At 35.4% G+C, this 14,710-nt stretch overlaps 1 protein-coding gene across 4 annotated transcripts in view; it reads right to left on the reverse strand.

The window, feature by feature from the left end:
• Positions 1–14,710, reverse strand: part of LOC136027384 (uncharacterized) — a 131,431-nt gene that overhangs the window by 33,600 nt on the left and 83,121 nt on the right. The window contains exon 1 of one of the 4 annotated variants that reach the window (XM_065704571.1): positions 12,104–12,257. The exons of the other annotated variants lie outside the window; for them this stretch is intronic. The gene's annotated coding sequence lies outside the window, so the exon portion shown is untranslated. Of the gene's footprint in view, positions 1–12,103; positions 12,258–14,710 lie in introns of those variants that run through there. 4 annotated transcript variants of the gene reach the window in all.

Here is a 14,710-nt window from a genome sequence, read left to right on the forward strand (position 1 = left end):
AATGTGACTTAAGGTGGGAGCACTCTTTTGCGAATGGATCATGATTTTCTGCATCAAACGAAGTCTTTCTAAGACTGAAATCTGATAATCACAATTAAGTAATCCCTTAAAAGAACTGAAAATGGGTGGCTTAGTATTTAGCCCACCAGCTCAGATATGCACAACGCATTCGACAAATTTGAAAAATTATCAATGTATATGATTGTTTTTAAAAAAAAGGTAGGATGGGCCACTATATAGCCAGGAGGTTGTGTCAGCCCCTCATTTAATTTTTACACTTAACTTGTCTTAGTGGTATAGTAGTTTTACTGAGCTCGAGGGGTCATAAAAATGTACTGACGGACGGGTTCATATGAAAAGCAGAAAAACTAACCACATATTTGAAAACCATTGAAATTCTTGGGACCATGGATAACTATTGAGACTTCATGGGACGAACCTAAAAACCACCCTGCGTATGTTGTTGGATAAAGGGGCGAATATAGGCTACCCCTTTTCATAAAGGTAAGGAAATAAAAATAAAAAAACACAGGCGATTCATTATAAGTGAGGTCCAACAAATTACCCTTCACAATAACAAATATTTTAAACAAATGCATACCATAATGCCAAAGACAAGTCCACAACTGAATGAAGAAGTACGAAGATTTCTAATGTAATAATGCATGATTATCAATAAATAAAAGTTCCATTTTTGCCGCAAATAGAAAGGGGTTCCCTTCAATCACACAAATAGCGGACCAACCACCTATGAACAAGATTGTGGACTAAGCCAATCATGGGCCACTTAAATGAAACAGACCTAGAACTAGTAACGCTAGAATAGTTTTCCTATTAATCAACAAACAGCAGGCTATTTTGGCAGGAGTTTACTTTACTCATTAGCTCCTTGGCAAACAAAAACACATCTAGAAAATGAGACAGGAATGAGGTCAAGTTTAACAAAAGTACAGGTACAGATCAGTATCTAAGTCGCTTTAGTTCACGAAAAATGAATTGATTCCAATGAGTTATTTTCAGAACATATCAAACAGTTCGTGGTAACAAACTGCAGCAAGGAACCGGAGATAAGTTGCCTTATTTCGAAAAAAAGGGGAAACGCCCCCAAAAGTCATAGAATCTTAATGAAAATCCTACCATCAGGTTCAGCGTGTCAGAGAACCCTGCTAAAAAAAACGTTCTTAAAATAAAAAGTTCTGATGGACTTTTTTAAGTATCCAAAAAATGGAGGGCAATTAGGCCCCCTCCCCACCCATTTTTCTGATAATCGTGATCAAAACTTTGAAATAGCCATTTAGCCAGAAAAAGTAAAATTAATATGAAAATTTCGTTTTAATTATTTCTGTACGATGAGCCAAAATCAAAACCTGCCTTAACTTTCAGTAACTTAAAAAAGTACTTTAAAGTACAAACTACTTTAAAGTAGTTTGCATTAAATTAAAAACATTCAGAAATTAAATTGAACTGAAAATTCAACTGAAAGTAAGAAGCAACATTAAAACTTAAAACGAACAGAAATTATTCCGTATATGAAAGGGGCTGTCCCCTCCTCAATGCCCCGCTCTTTACGCTCATTTTTGAGAAAGTTTGACTCTTTCTCACAACTCTACTTTTTAAAACAATAAAACTCTTTAGCGTAAGGAGCAAGACATTGAGGAGGGGACAGCCCCTTTCATAGAGAATAGTTTCTGTTCGTTTTAAGTTTTAATGTCGCTTCTTATTTTCAGTTAAAAAAAATTGCATTTTTTATTTGATTTTGAACAAAACGCCAAGGCGGTATACTCAACGGCGCAATAAACTTTTCTTTCTAATGATTAGATTCTTTCCTTTAAGAGTTTAGATGATTTCGAGCATTATTGCATTAGCTTAAGTTATGTACATATCCATTTATAAAGCAGGTTTAACGATAAGTATTACAGCATTGAGAAGTATTGGCCCCCCTTCCCTTGTGCAGAAACTTATAATACTCATGAATCACAAAACTAAATGAACGCCAGATATATATCTTTAAAAAGGAGTTTGTTATAAATTTGCCCTGTAAAAATATGATCTCGCTAATGTCTTATTAGAGGATCAAGCGACTAAGATATTATACACATATAATATATATATATATATATATATATATATATATATATATATATATATATATATATATATATATATATATATATATAAAAGCTCTGGCCATACATAAAACAAAAAATGAACAGAACAAGCAACTGAAATGATTGTCTTCCATACCTCCACATCTTTCTCTATTAAACTTTCTACCGAAATAACTAGGTCCCTAAAAGAAGTCTCCAAAATACATGGGAGCGACGGTACGTCACCTTCGAAAAACACTATTCCTTAAATTCTTCAAAATTTTGCAATTACTTATAAAATGTTCTAGACCTTCCCCCATACTCCCTAAGAGGGGCCCAAGCACAACTACCTCCCGAGGCATATTCGTCACATGACTTCTAGTTTCTCCTACGAAGTGGCACACAATTTTCTCGCACCTGCAATCAGCACTTAAGAGCCCTCCGCGGTAAGTTCATTCTCAAATAAAACTCCTTACCACATTACTTTAGTCTGATTGTAAAAACACAGGGCACTAGACTTCTCTACACCAATAAGCCAAACCTGAATCTTCTGGTCCCGAAGGCGCGATTCAAACTTACCAAGGAAATCATCAGGTTTAAAAGAATTTTTAATTTACCTAGTTAGAATGTAAATTGTCCAGATGATAATTATGGTATCGTAAATAGAGCCTAAATGGTAAAAATAGAGCCTAATGGTAAACTTTACCTTTTTACCATCACTAAGAACGTCACAAATAATACTCATTGGTAAAAATATTACACGGACACTTGTCACATTGACTAAAAACAATGTGAAAGCACCCGAATCATGATTTCGGTAATGCAAATGGGAATATGGCAAAACGCTGTCGAGCAAGAATTCTGAGACAACCAATATGTCTCTAAGTTCTAGAAAGCTTAGTTCGACACCTTCTAGATTCTGGGGATATGCTGCCTACTTGACAAATGCTCGTACAAACAAAGTATATCATCATCTTGCCTAAGCTCGGAAGATAAAAATGAAATTCCAGTAATGAGTCATTTGCCAAGCCTATTTTGAACATATTTTCGTTTCGCCAATTCTTTGAGACCTTATAAAAGAACCAGTTTAAATTGCATGAGCTTGTAATTTCTCTTTGGAATGGGAAAGGAGAATGAAAATGGAGAAGCAAAACAACAATTTGAAAAAACGACTATAGAAAAAAAAACAAGAAAAACACCTATAGGAAAAAAAACGAACAATAATTTCACCAGGTTGGCTAAAATTGTATTTACTTTCTCATTATTTTTTTCTATTTTTTCTAGTTCGCAAAATTATTCCTTTTATGCGAGGAACATAAAACAATGAACGCAAAGATATACCGGCATGTCATTTGGGCGAACCAAGATATCTCTACAATATCTGGAAAATTATATGACTGATCGTGATTGTGACTTAAATAGAAGCGACTGACCATATAAAATAAAAAAAAACAACTAAACCTGGAAAAGTTACTTCCGTAAGAAATAATATCATTCATTGTTTGGGCAGCAAAACCTGATCCTTAGATTAAGCCACACCCTGACAGCTAGCCTATCAAAATATAAAGCATACAAAATGGAGATAAATTGAATACATATAGTCCAAAAGAAAAAAAAAATCTAGTAACCTTGACAGTATGCCAACAATTACTGTTTATACAGTAATGGGCATAGAACAATATCTAGGCATTTCTTTCAAGGAGGGAAGTTATGGATGTCCTAAAAAAATAATTGAAAAATAACCTTTCGCCTTGAGGGACAAAATTTCGGACAAAGAGCACTCGGGAATACGAGGCAAAGTGAGGATGAAAGTTAGGCAGCCCTACGTTTTGTATATAAGGATTGTCACCGTAAATCACAACCCAGTCCTGTATTGCTATTTCTCCAGCTTTTCCCCCATATTCTTAGCAAGACAACCGACGCACGGTTGCACTGTCGAACCCTCAGCCAAGTTCCCACCAGACCGACAAATGCACATTAAAGGTTTTATGTCTTGTGTCATCACGAGTCCAACCGTCTGATTTGTTTCAATGTTGAGCGAACGAGACCACAGTATAAATATATATACGAACAGTAACTAAAAGTTTCTACAAACATTCATAGTGTGAATTCAATCATCGTGACGCACAAAACATATGTCATTGCGCGCGGACGAAGGCGGGGTCATGAAGAGTGGTTTAGCTTGTGAGGTTTTAGATGTGTTTCACAAACCTTCAATGGAGAGCATAGGACTTTCCACCACTGTTCGTATATACTTATACTGTGAACGAGACAAATGGTCATCATAAAAATATTTTTATCAAATCCCCTATTCCTTTGACCCGGGGAGATAAGTGCCTAATTATAGCTAAACACGCCTCTGAAATCTTAGCTCTGATGAGCTCAAAAATTGTTTTGTTGTTGAAAAAACGGTACTTGTGTATTATTCAGAACACACTCAATAAGTGAAGTTAGGTTCTTTCGTGTAACAAACTACGATGCAGGTACATTTTATGAGAAAATCCGGTTTCATAGCCACAAAGACAAAACTCAAGACAAAACAAAGACAAAGACAAAACAAAATTTTCATTATATTTTGTTTTATTTCATTAGCTTTATCAAAAGTTCGGGCTATATATTTGCATATTAGGGGTGGGGGAGTGAGGTGTATTATATCAAATACCTAACTTAACCTAACCTAACCAACTCTATATATAAGATATTTAATTAAAATGTACCTGCATCGTAGTTTGTTTCATGAAAGAACCTAACTTCACTTATTGAGTGTGTACTGAATAATACACAAGTACCAAAATAACTTACATTTTTTGTAACAGAAGCACTTATGTCATGGACACGCACTTTGGCAGTTAAACATCCAAGATACGTACTTAGCAATTAAGCCAACCATGGTGATAGTCCAGAATCACCCTCGGTGTTGTTAAACCAGACATTTTCCAAAGGTCTTACTATAGGCCTAGGCCATTCAACACTTTAGGTATACACTTTATGCAACTTGCGACTCCTAAAACAACCTGATAAATAAGCATTGCGGCCAATTTTTACTGTAAGAATGAACATCATCAGAATAATGAATTTCGTTGCAATAAATGACAACATGCAGCTCTTTATTTTCGTTTCCCATCTACATTCCTTACCATTCTTCAATTCTAACACCGGTCTTATGCTGAATAAAGGCAGCAATATCTAAAATCAAACCACTTTTAAATGGAAATTTTAGGTCTAATATTTATAAAAGCCTAAAATAAAAGACTTATATTACAAATTTTACTTAATTTTCTTTATTCAGAAGCAAAAAAAAAGAAGAAAAATAGTTAGTAGCAGATTTCAAACAATCAAAACTTGTTTCCACTTTTTTCACTCTACTCTACAAACATTAGAGAGGAGGTGTCCCAAAAACAGAAAATGAGGGATTATATGGAAAACAAGCATTCTCACTTACTGTTCTTTTCAGTTTTTGATTACCGTATAATGTTCCTATTTTAGAAAGAAACTAATATAAATAATCATGTAATAAGAAAAGGAAGAATAACGAAACAAAAGAGAAGACATAAAATATTTTACTGGAAATTCAGCATATTTGTGTGTGAGAAAGTAAACTTGTAAAATTATTTTACACGGTTAATTAGAGCTCTTTATTGCCAATCTCCAAACTTTTAGTTTCGGTTAAGCCACAATAAAAGAAACAAACTTCAGAATGAAACGTTTCTATCAAAAGTTTCAAATATTTACTTTCGTATTGAACTACAGAAGGAAATGATTCTTAGTGTTAACAAAGAACCGACATTATTTCTTTCTTTCTGAAATTATTATTCTTACTAGGCCAATTTCAGACCAGATATACACAATATAAGAAACTTTCCAGAGATAGACAACAGGGGTGTCATGTATAAGGGTAGGTTGTACGCTCCATAGCGTTTTCAACCAGTCGATAAAAAAAATTGCATGGTAAACACTGGCGTGAAGCGCCTTTCCACTATACTTTTTTCACTGGTTAATCTATTTAAAGTTTTGTCCGTAAAACGCTTTATGTTCTAGAAACCCAAATTAGAGAAACCCAAAAGGATAAATTTGCAAGAAAATGCAATTGAGATTAGCGTTGATATCTTGAAACTTTTAACAATTTTAATAGCTGATTAGCCATATTAGTGATACAGTCTGTCATAGGCAGACAGTTTTCAGTCATAGACAGGGTCGTGTTCAGAGTTCTGACTAGGGGGTGGAGGCATTTTGGATATTAGACTAGATCAGGGGCTATTGAGAAGAAAATATGTTAGGGAAACAATTCTTACTTTATAATATGCAGAATAATTGTAGTTAACACATTTTGACTGCAGCTTCACTATAATGTATCCTCTATCCCACCCCTAATGTGCAAATATATAGCCCAAATTATATATTGCCGATCCATTTCGCCTTGCCACGCAATCGAAAGGATAACGATCCCCTTATTTCAACCCGTGTAAACGTAAATTGAATTAACTATCATGAAATTAAAAAAAAAACAAAACAGAAAAACACATAGGAAATATAGTATTATGAAGTAAGAACTGTTTTCGTAACATGTTCCCTTCTCAATAGCCCCTAGTCCAGGATTATACCGCATTTGGAAAGAGGCTCAGCGACAGAAAAGTTTAGGTGGTTCCTCAGTAGCTGCGTAACTCAAAGGGAATGTTTCTATGTATGAACTTTACAGGGATTTTTTTTTTTTACTTATGACGGTGAAATAGTCTGGAATTTAAACAAGTCAGCCGAGAAGAAGTTTTGGCCCATTTTCCTAGTCCCACAAACAACCATTATTTATCTTCAAAAGCTTCAAGCATCATAACAGCTCAAATTTGCTTTTTCTAAGCCCTGAAGATTAACCTGTCGAAAAACCGGTTTCAAGTAAAACTACCCGATGTGACGATTTATCAAAGCGCTAGGCCTAGGCTATAGTTTACCGTTTGACTGCAATTATTTCAAAAGTCGGTCACCTAATTCAGTACCATCCCGCATCACCCAAGCATATCGTGTTTCTGCTTTCAGGTGTGCATTTGAAATACAAATTAAAATACTAAGATTTTTCCGGGTTAAAAAAAAGGTATGTGACATATGGAAAAAATATGATCCAATCATAAATTTATGACAAGAGACGATGAATGAGTTTTTAACATCTTGTTAATAATTTTGGAATGTTTCTTCTGCCACACAAAACGAAAAGGTGATGACCAAACGCCGTCTTTTCACATTATCAAGCTGAATAATAATCTGAAGAATTCGCATCCGTTTTAGGTGACGAGGAAAAGCAGGCAGAGATTCACAGGGGGAAGGGGGATATAAAATCATTTGAATTGATAATACTATAGGTAGATATCAAACTTAATTCTGGAATGAAATAACATTCCCAAAAAAAAGAAAATGAGAAACAACTTCTTGTACATGTTGCAGCCAAAGGCCATACGTCAAGTAAATGCAATGAAATGATCTGTTGGAAGAAAGAAAATTATTTATACATCAAGTAATTGAAAAAAAACCCTTGTTTTATAAATAGTTCGCTTTATGTCAGATAGCAGAGGCACCATTTGGGGGGGGGGGTCAGGGGTGGGCAAATGCTCACCCCTGATTTTCCAGGGGGCCCAAGCCTCCACCACAAAGGGCCCTTTGCCGGCCATAATAATCCATTATGTCCAACATAATCCATTCTGTCCAATTGATTTGAGATTACTGCACGCCTATTAACCAAAGAGCGTAATTACTTGACGACCCTTGGGGTAATTACGCTATTTGCTATTGGTAAGATACATAATAAAATTCTCAAGTTCTGTCAAATGCCCATTTCCTAGATGATTACGCGACACGAAGTGAGTCGGAGGGGCCCAAGATGGGGTTTATGCCCACCCCAAGCTTTGGTCCAAATGGCGCCTCTGTCAGATTGTTCACTTGTTTAGAGCTAAAAATAACGTATGATGTCTCAAATGGAGAGAGCAAGAAATTCTCGCAGTGGTTTAGGAGAATTTTGGTCAGAGGTACATGAATTGTCGGCAAAATTGGTAATCCTCAAAGGTTTCTTACAATTTTATAAATCTAAGTCGAAAAAATAGATGATTTAAGAAGGAAAAAAGAAACTGTAATACTGTTTATATTAGATACGTTATCCAACAACTGCAAAGAATTATTCAGTCTATTAAACAAATGTATTTTCTGAAAATTATACGGTAAGACACAAAATCAAGACAAACAATAGCTCTAAATTTCTTCCAAGACGGACTCTCGAACTCACTACTGAATACACCTTACCGAACTATAAAACAAGTGATGAAAAAAACAATTTATTTCCAAAGATGATGTAAGATAAAAAATAACATAACGATGCTTTTACACCCATAATGAGCGCACTCTCAGGGTCTCAAGGGGCCCCCCCTTTTTTTGGACAATTATATTGGATTTCACGGCCACCTGGGTCCATGCTATGCAAGAAAATATACTTTTGGTTTTACTTGACTACAAGGGCGTATTTAGGATTCCAGAACTACCCCTCCCCCAATGAAATACTAAGCATCACACAAAAGTATTTCGAAGCTCACATTCATTGACATAAACTGATTTTTTTTTTTTTTCTAGTTGAACCTTCAAAGAAAAAATAGTCCCAGCATAAATTTTACTCTACTGACTCAAGTATTATTTGCACTTTTATGGGTTGGATCCGTTCTGCAATCTATGATCAACAGGTCAGTTGAATTTCGTATTCTGCGAAAAGTAGATTTTTTCAACTAACTGAACTTTGTTGCAATTATATAGAATACTTTTAACGCTCATTTGCGGCCAATAATTTAGCTGACTAGGCTGTGACTGGCAAAGGTGCATTTCTTGAAGCCAACTTTTAATTTTGTTCGTCGTTTACTTTTGACCTCGGTAAACTTGGACAGAAAATAGCTGGGCAGGCAGAAGAACAGTAGTTGTGGGTCAAACTTTGAATTTTAAGATAAGAAGAGCGAAATGTAAAAAGATGCTAGCGAAGCAAAAAATACATGGACGATTCCATAGGAAAAAGCTTCATTTCATTCAATTTTTTTCAGGTACTAAATAGCGGTCAAAAATAAAGATGTATTAATTCTAGTACCCATTATAGGGTCTTTTCTTTCTAGTTCTGAGAGCTAAGGGGTAATTTTGGACCCTTCAATCTTCTAATTCTACTTCCCAAACAAAACGGCTGCGAATTTACTATCTTTAAAGTTTGGAGAGTTGTAATACGTCGTCAACGGGGAGTTTCATAGGAGGATACAGGGAGGGGGGTCCCCTTAGATTTAGATTCATTAATTATTACAATAGAAAATGTTTTGCATAGAAGCAAAACAAAGGGCAATAGTTTACTTTAAGGTCTGTTCCGAACCAAACACTATGATAGAAATTGTTTACTTTATAACACTTAGAAAATTTCAATTTATTGGATTTCAGAGTTGCATCCAGATTAACTGAATCCCAGTCCCACTACCCAAACCCAATGCCAAGATATTGCCTTAGAATATACCGAAAGTTTCCTCGTTTTGTTAATTTGTATTTTTCTTTTCAGCAGTTGGTTACGGTTAACAATGCCTATTTGAACAGAAGAAAAATCCCCAGTAAAATCAGTAATTTTTAGATATAGTTTTGGGTCATGTCCAGACATTTCTTAAAGGGGGGGTGACTGGGATATAAACTGGAAGCTACTCCAGAAATACAGTAACTGTAATTTGTTTCAATCTAATAAAATAACAATTTTGTTGGTGAAGTGTTTAGTTTAGAGGACAGATTCTGAAAAAATTCGAAGTTACATTCATGGAGTTTGTTTAGCCTATCACTTTCTTTCATTTTGTACAGTCCAGGGAGAATGATGATGGGGATTTTATCATTATATTGCTAGGCTTCAGAAATGACAGCCACAATTTCAAGTTCCAAATATTTAGCACGAGTTGGTTAACGGCAAAATTTTGTCAAATCTAGCCTTTATTCTTTTTTCTATCTCTATGTTTTCTCAAACAACCGTATTTCGCTAAAAGTTTGAGACCTGGTGTAGTTTTAAAGGCTTATTGAAGCCATTTTGGGTCTTATCAAAGTACCATACATAAAGCACATGTTAAAGAATACTAATGTACACATCAATGAGCCGCTAAAGACTCCACAAAAATGTTCTTGTAGGGATTTTTAAGGAATCATTGAGCAACACTTGAAAAATCACTGGATAACTATTTGTCGAGAAATAACTTTCACTATTTTTAGTTTCCCACTATTTAGACCCAGAACGCCTCCATTGAGCCTTACATGTGCCTTAAGTGCCCATTCGAATAGGACTTATGCTTTGTGTGTGCGGAGATTTCTCTCAAAAAAGCTTAATACGTTTCACAAAAGATATTATTTTAAGAGAAAGTACTAGGATTTGGCCGAAGAGTGAAAAGTGTCAAAGACCCCAAAAAGTGTGAAAAAGACCCCAAAAGTTTGGTAACCATGGTCTCATCTGTAGTGATCATTGGTCTTAGAAATACGCAAAAGGTGCGTAAACATACCCTAAAACCTTGGAGACGGGTAGGAAGGACCAGACACAGACCCAAGAGCAACTTCGGAGGCATTAAGTTGTCAGCCTACGTCTGAATCAGACAGTGTGCAATTCCTTAGGATAAACACAAAAACCTTCAAAACTGACGGGTTCCGTAGACGAAACATTCGGAAGTAATAAATGTGAATTTTTAGAAGTCAAAAATGGGAAGTACACATTACAGTACAAAAGCGTCAAGCTTTAGCAAACTCATTTGCATAAATAAATATTAATTAGTAAACAGCAAAGCCTACTTGTGACATTTTTTGAATAGGTATAAAATTTTGAGCGTCTAAAATCAATACATAAATTATTTTTTCTTTTTCTATTTGTTCCTTCTTCTTTCCGCTTTGCATCTTCAGGCCCAGAATTTAATATGCATAGCAATTGGTCCAATACCAACGCGAAGATTAAACCGGATATCCCTCTTGGAGAAAACTGATTATTCATAAAAAAGAGCAATTATGAGGATTTTGAATATATACTTTTATATTGTGTATAAAAAGGAAAAATAAAAGCAAGGTAAAATTCTTGTTAATTGACTTCTCGCTATCTCGAAAAGGGTTTAGGTTAGGAAAATGAAACTTTTAGGGATGGGTCTACAGGCTAAAGTATGTCCCGGGAAGGTGTTTTAAAGTACCCACCTCCACTCCTTCTCCCTTTAGAGAGCCCCGAAATTTGCCTACATGACAGGTCTATACGTATTGAAATTTTGACAAAACAACATTTTACCTTAATTTTCAGTTACTAGTTGCCTTTTCTCTGCCTTTACTTCTGAAAATGCAATTCCTGTTATTTGAGTAGAGTTTTGAGCCATATCAATGTTTTTTTTTTCAAAATTTAGGAAATGTATTTGCATATCTTTAAAACCTTATAAAATGGAATTGAGCGAAGTTATGAAGCTGAAAACAATTTTGTTGTACTTCAATTAAGCAGAAGATCTATTTTGCAAGGTTTCACTTTTATAACACACATATTTTTAAAGGTCATCAAAGGTCAGGGCCCTCCAGAGGGAGAAGGAGTGGAGGTAGTTACTTCAAAATACCTTCCCAGAGCATACTTTAGTCTGTAGATTCATCCCTGAAAGTTTCATTTTCATAACTAAACCCTTTCCGAGATAGCAAGAAGTCAATTAACAAGAATTTTACCTTGCTTTTATTTTTCCTTTTTATACACAATATAAAAGTATATATTCAAAATCCTCATAATTGCTCTTTTTTATGAATAATCAGTTTTCTCCAAGAGGGATATCCGGTTTAATCTTCGCGTTGGTATTGGACCAATTGCTATGCATATTAAATTCTGGGCCTGAAGATGCAAAGCGGAAAGAAGAAGGAACAAATAGAGTATGTTCAGAATCATTTGAGGTAAATTGTGTGGGACCTAAGATTGAATGACAGGTCAAAAAGGGTTCATATACATCAGTGGGGATACTGATTGAACTGAAGCAGAACAGGCTACTAACCTCTATGATGACTGTTTTCAGGAATGAATAATCCAAAATTGCAAAACCAAGGTCAATCACGCCTTATATCTTCAAGAAATAATCAACAATACACTGCAAGACTTTAGTACACATTTACAGAATATTACATCAAATGGCTTAAGACCAGAACGCGCTATAGCCGATAGCTACAGAAATTCACAGCCGCAACGAGCACGGCTTCAGGCTTCAATGACGTTTAATGGTGGCAACAGGTTAAGCAAAAAGAAGTCGATGTTTTAAAATGCTCAAGAAATCGTGAATAACTTGGCCTTGGAAAACGATGCCAAGCGTAGTCATATGCATTCGGTTGCCGGGGACTGCAAAAAATAACAATCTAGCGGGACAGTGCAAAGGAACTCATGATGCTTCTTTGTTCGACAGAAAGTAAGGGGCGAACAGAAATTAGTCGGTATATGAAGGGACTGTCCCCACTTCAACATCCCGCTAAAAAAAATAAAAAAAAAACTTAAGTGTAAAGAGCAAGGCGTTGAGGAGGGAACAGCCCCTTGATAAAACATATATATTTAAAATCAGAATAAAAATCTGATTCTTTTGATGTGTCTATTAGTATAAAAATTCCATTTTTTAGAGTTTTGGTTATTATTTAGTTGGGTCGCTCCTTACTACAGTTCATTGCCACGAACTGTTTGATTAAAATAAAAAAAAACGAGTTTTCAACTGAAAATAAGGAGCAACATTAAAACTTAAAACGAACAAAAACTATTACGTATATAAGGTCGTTACACCCTTCTCAATACTCCACTCTTTACGCTTTTGTTTGACCTTTTGTTCCAATTATTTAAGAATAACTCAAGGTACACAAGAACCTTCAAAATAGAATAATTATAAAAAAAAATAAAAAAAATCATCCTCGATCACAAAGACATAGTTACTGGACATAGGGTCAATCATCCTCAAAGACATATTTACAAGATTTTTCAACTATGCTGAAAAAAATGGTATCTAAAAATTTTGATCGGGTGACTTTGGGGGAAAATGAGCGTGGGAGAGGGGGTAGCTGCCCACCAATATTTTTGGTCAAATAAAAAGAGGAATAGAACTTTTGATTTCCGATCAAATGAGCCCTCTTCTAATCTTCTAGGATATTTACTAAGATCACTTGATTTTTTAGGGTTGTTTCCCCCATTTTCAAAAATTAGACAAATTTTCTCAGGCTCGTAAATTTTGATGGGTAACATTAAATTTCATGAATTTTACATATTTTGAATCAGCATCAAAATTTGATTCTTTCGATGTATCTGTAATTATCAAGACTCAGTGTCTTACAGTTTCGGTTTCTATTGAGCCCTATCAAGAACTGTTACCAGGAATTGTTTGATCATCTCTGAAGCTAGTCAATTCAACACTGACTAATAAAATGCTTTTACTTAGCCTCTTTTCGATTTCAAACATAAGGATTTGACGTTTTCGTTTTCAAAAGTAAGATTAGGATACCCTAAAAATTCGAATTCTGAGTCAGAAACGTCAAGGTGTTGACGAAAGTAGATAAGATAATTTTGATAGAACTAAGTTGATGGCAAAATGATATTACAATCGTGAGGCATTAGGCATAAAGAATTAAAAGGTAATGAAATTGAATAATCTTTATTTTCAGCTACTCCGAAGTCTGAAATTATGGCGGCTCTTGAGCTTTAATTTCTAAGAACTCGAGCCCTTCCCGAGATACTACACATACGCTATTTTGATAACCTGGCAACAAATAGTGACTTTTGATTATACTCCCCATGGAGGATTATGCTACAAAAATGTTCAGATGGATTGGAGACATAGCATTTACCCCCTCCCCCAATGTAAAATTCAAAGTCCCATAGAACCTTCCCTCCCGACTAACTTCAAGTTCAAGTAAATCAAGCTCCTTAGCCAAGGCAACGATAAATGAAATTTTCAAACCAATTAGAAAACGGTTTTTTGGTCCATTTTTCGGATCCCACTCCCGCTCACCGACAAAAAATATTTTGGTCCTTTTACATAACCGATTTTAGGGGGAACAAGTTTTCTTCTATCCATTCGGATCCCCGGGGATGAAGGATTGAAATTTCAATCCGAATGGACAACAACGTCCTTCACAAACAGTTAGTTCATCTTTGTGCAAGGACTTACGGATATAAATTTCGAACTGATCAGAGACATAAAGCTTTTTGCCCATTTTCGAGCCCCTACGACACAGCAAAAATAAGTGATCCCCTTTCCCAAGAGGACGATTTACAAAAGTTCCGAGCCAATTGAACACCCAAGATAACCAAACCTCTTTTTCCGCAATTAAACTGATCTGTAGACACATGACGATTTACACAATTTACGGCCCTTGCCCCAGGAGCGGTGGGAGTTTTTAGTTCATAGAACTGTATTCATTTGATTTTTATACTGTTCTGATCAACAGAGTTATCTGGGAATCGTGATCCGGTACAATAGCGGGTTCAAGGGGGCATAAAATAATGAAGGGCGCGGGAGGTGGATGGTCGCACTCAATAGCTTTTAGCTATTAAAAAGAACACTAGAACTTTGAGCGTCGAATGGAAAGACCCCCTACCAAGTTTCTACAAAAACCCCTTCCATACAAGGTGG

Source organism: Artemia franciscana, chromosome 5 (genome assembly GCF_032884065.1).
Source record: "Artemia franciscana chromosome 5, ASM3288406v1, whole genome shotgun sequence".
Lineage (NCBI taxonomy): Eukaryota > Metazoa > Arthropoda > Branchiopoda > Anostraca > Artemiidae > Artemia > Artemia franciscana.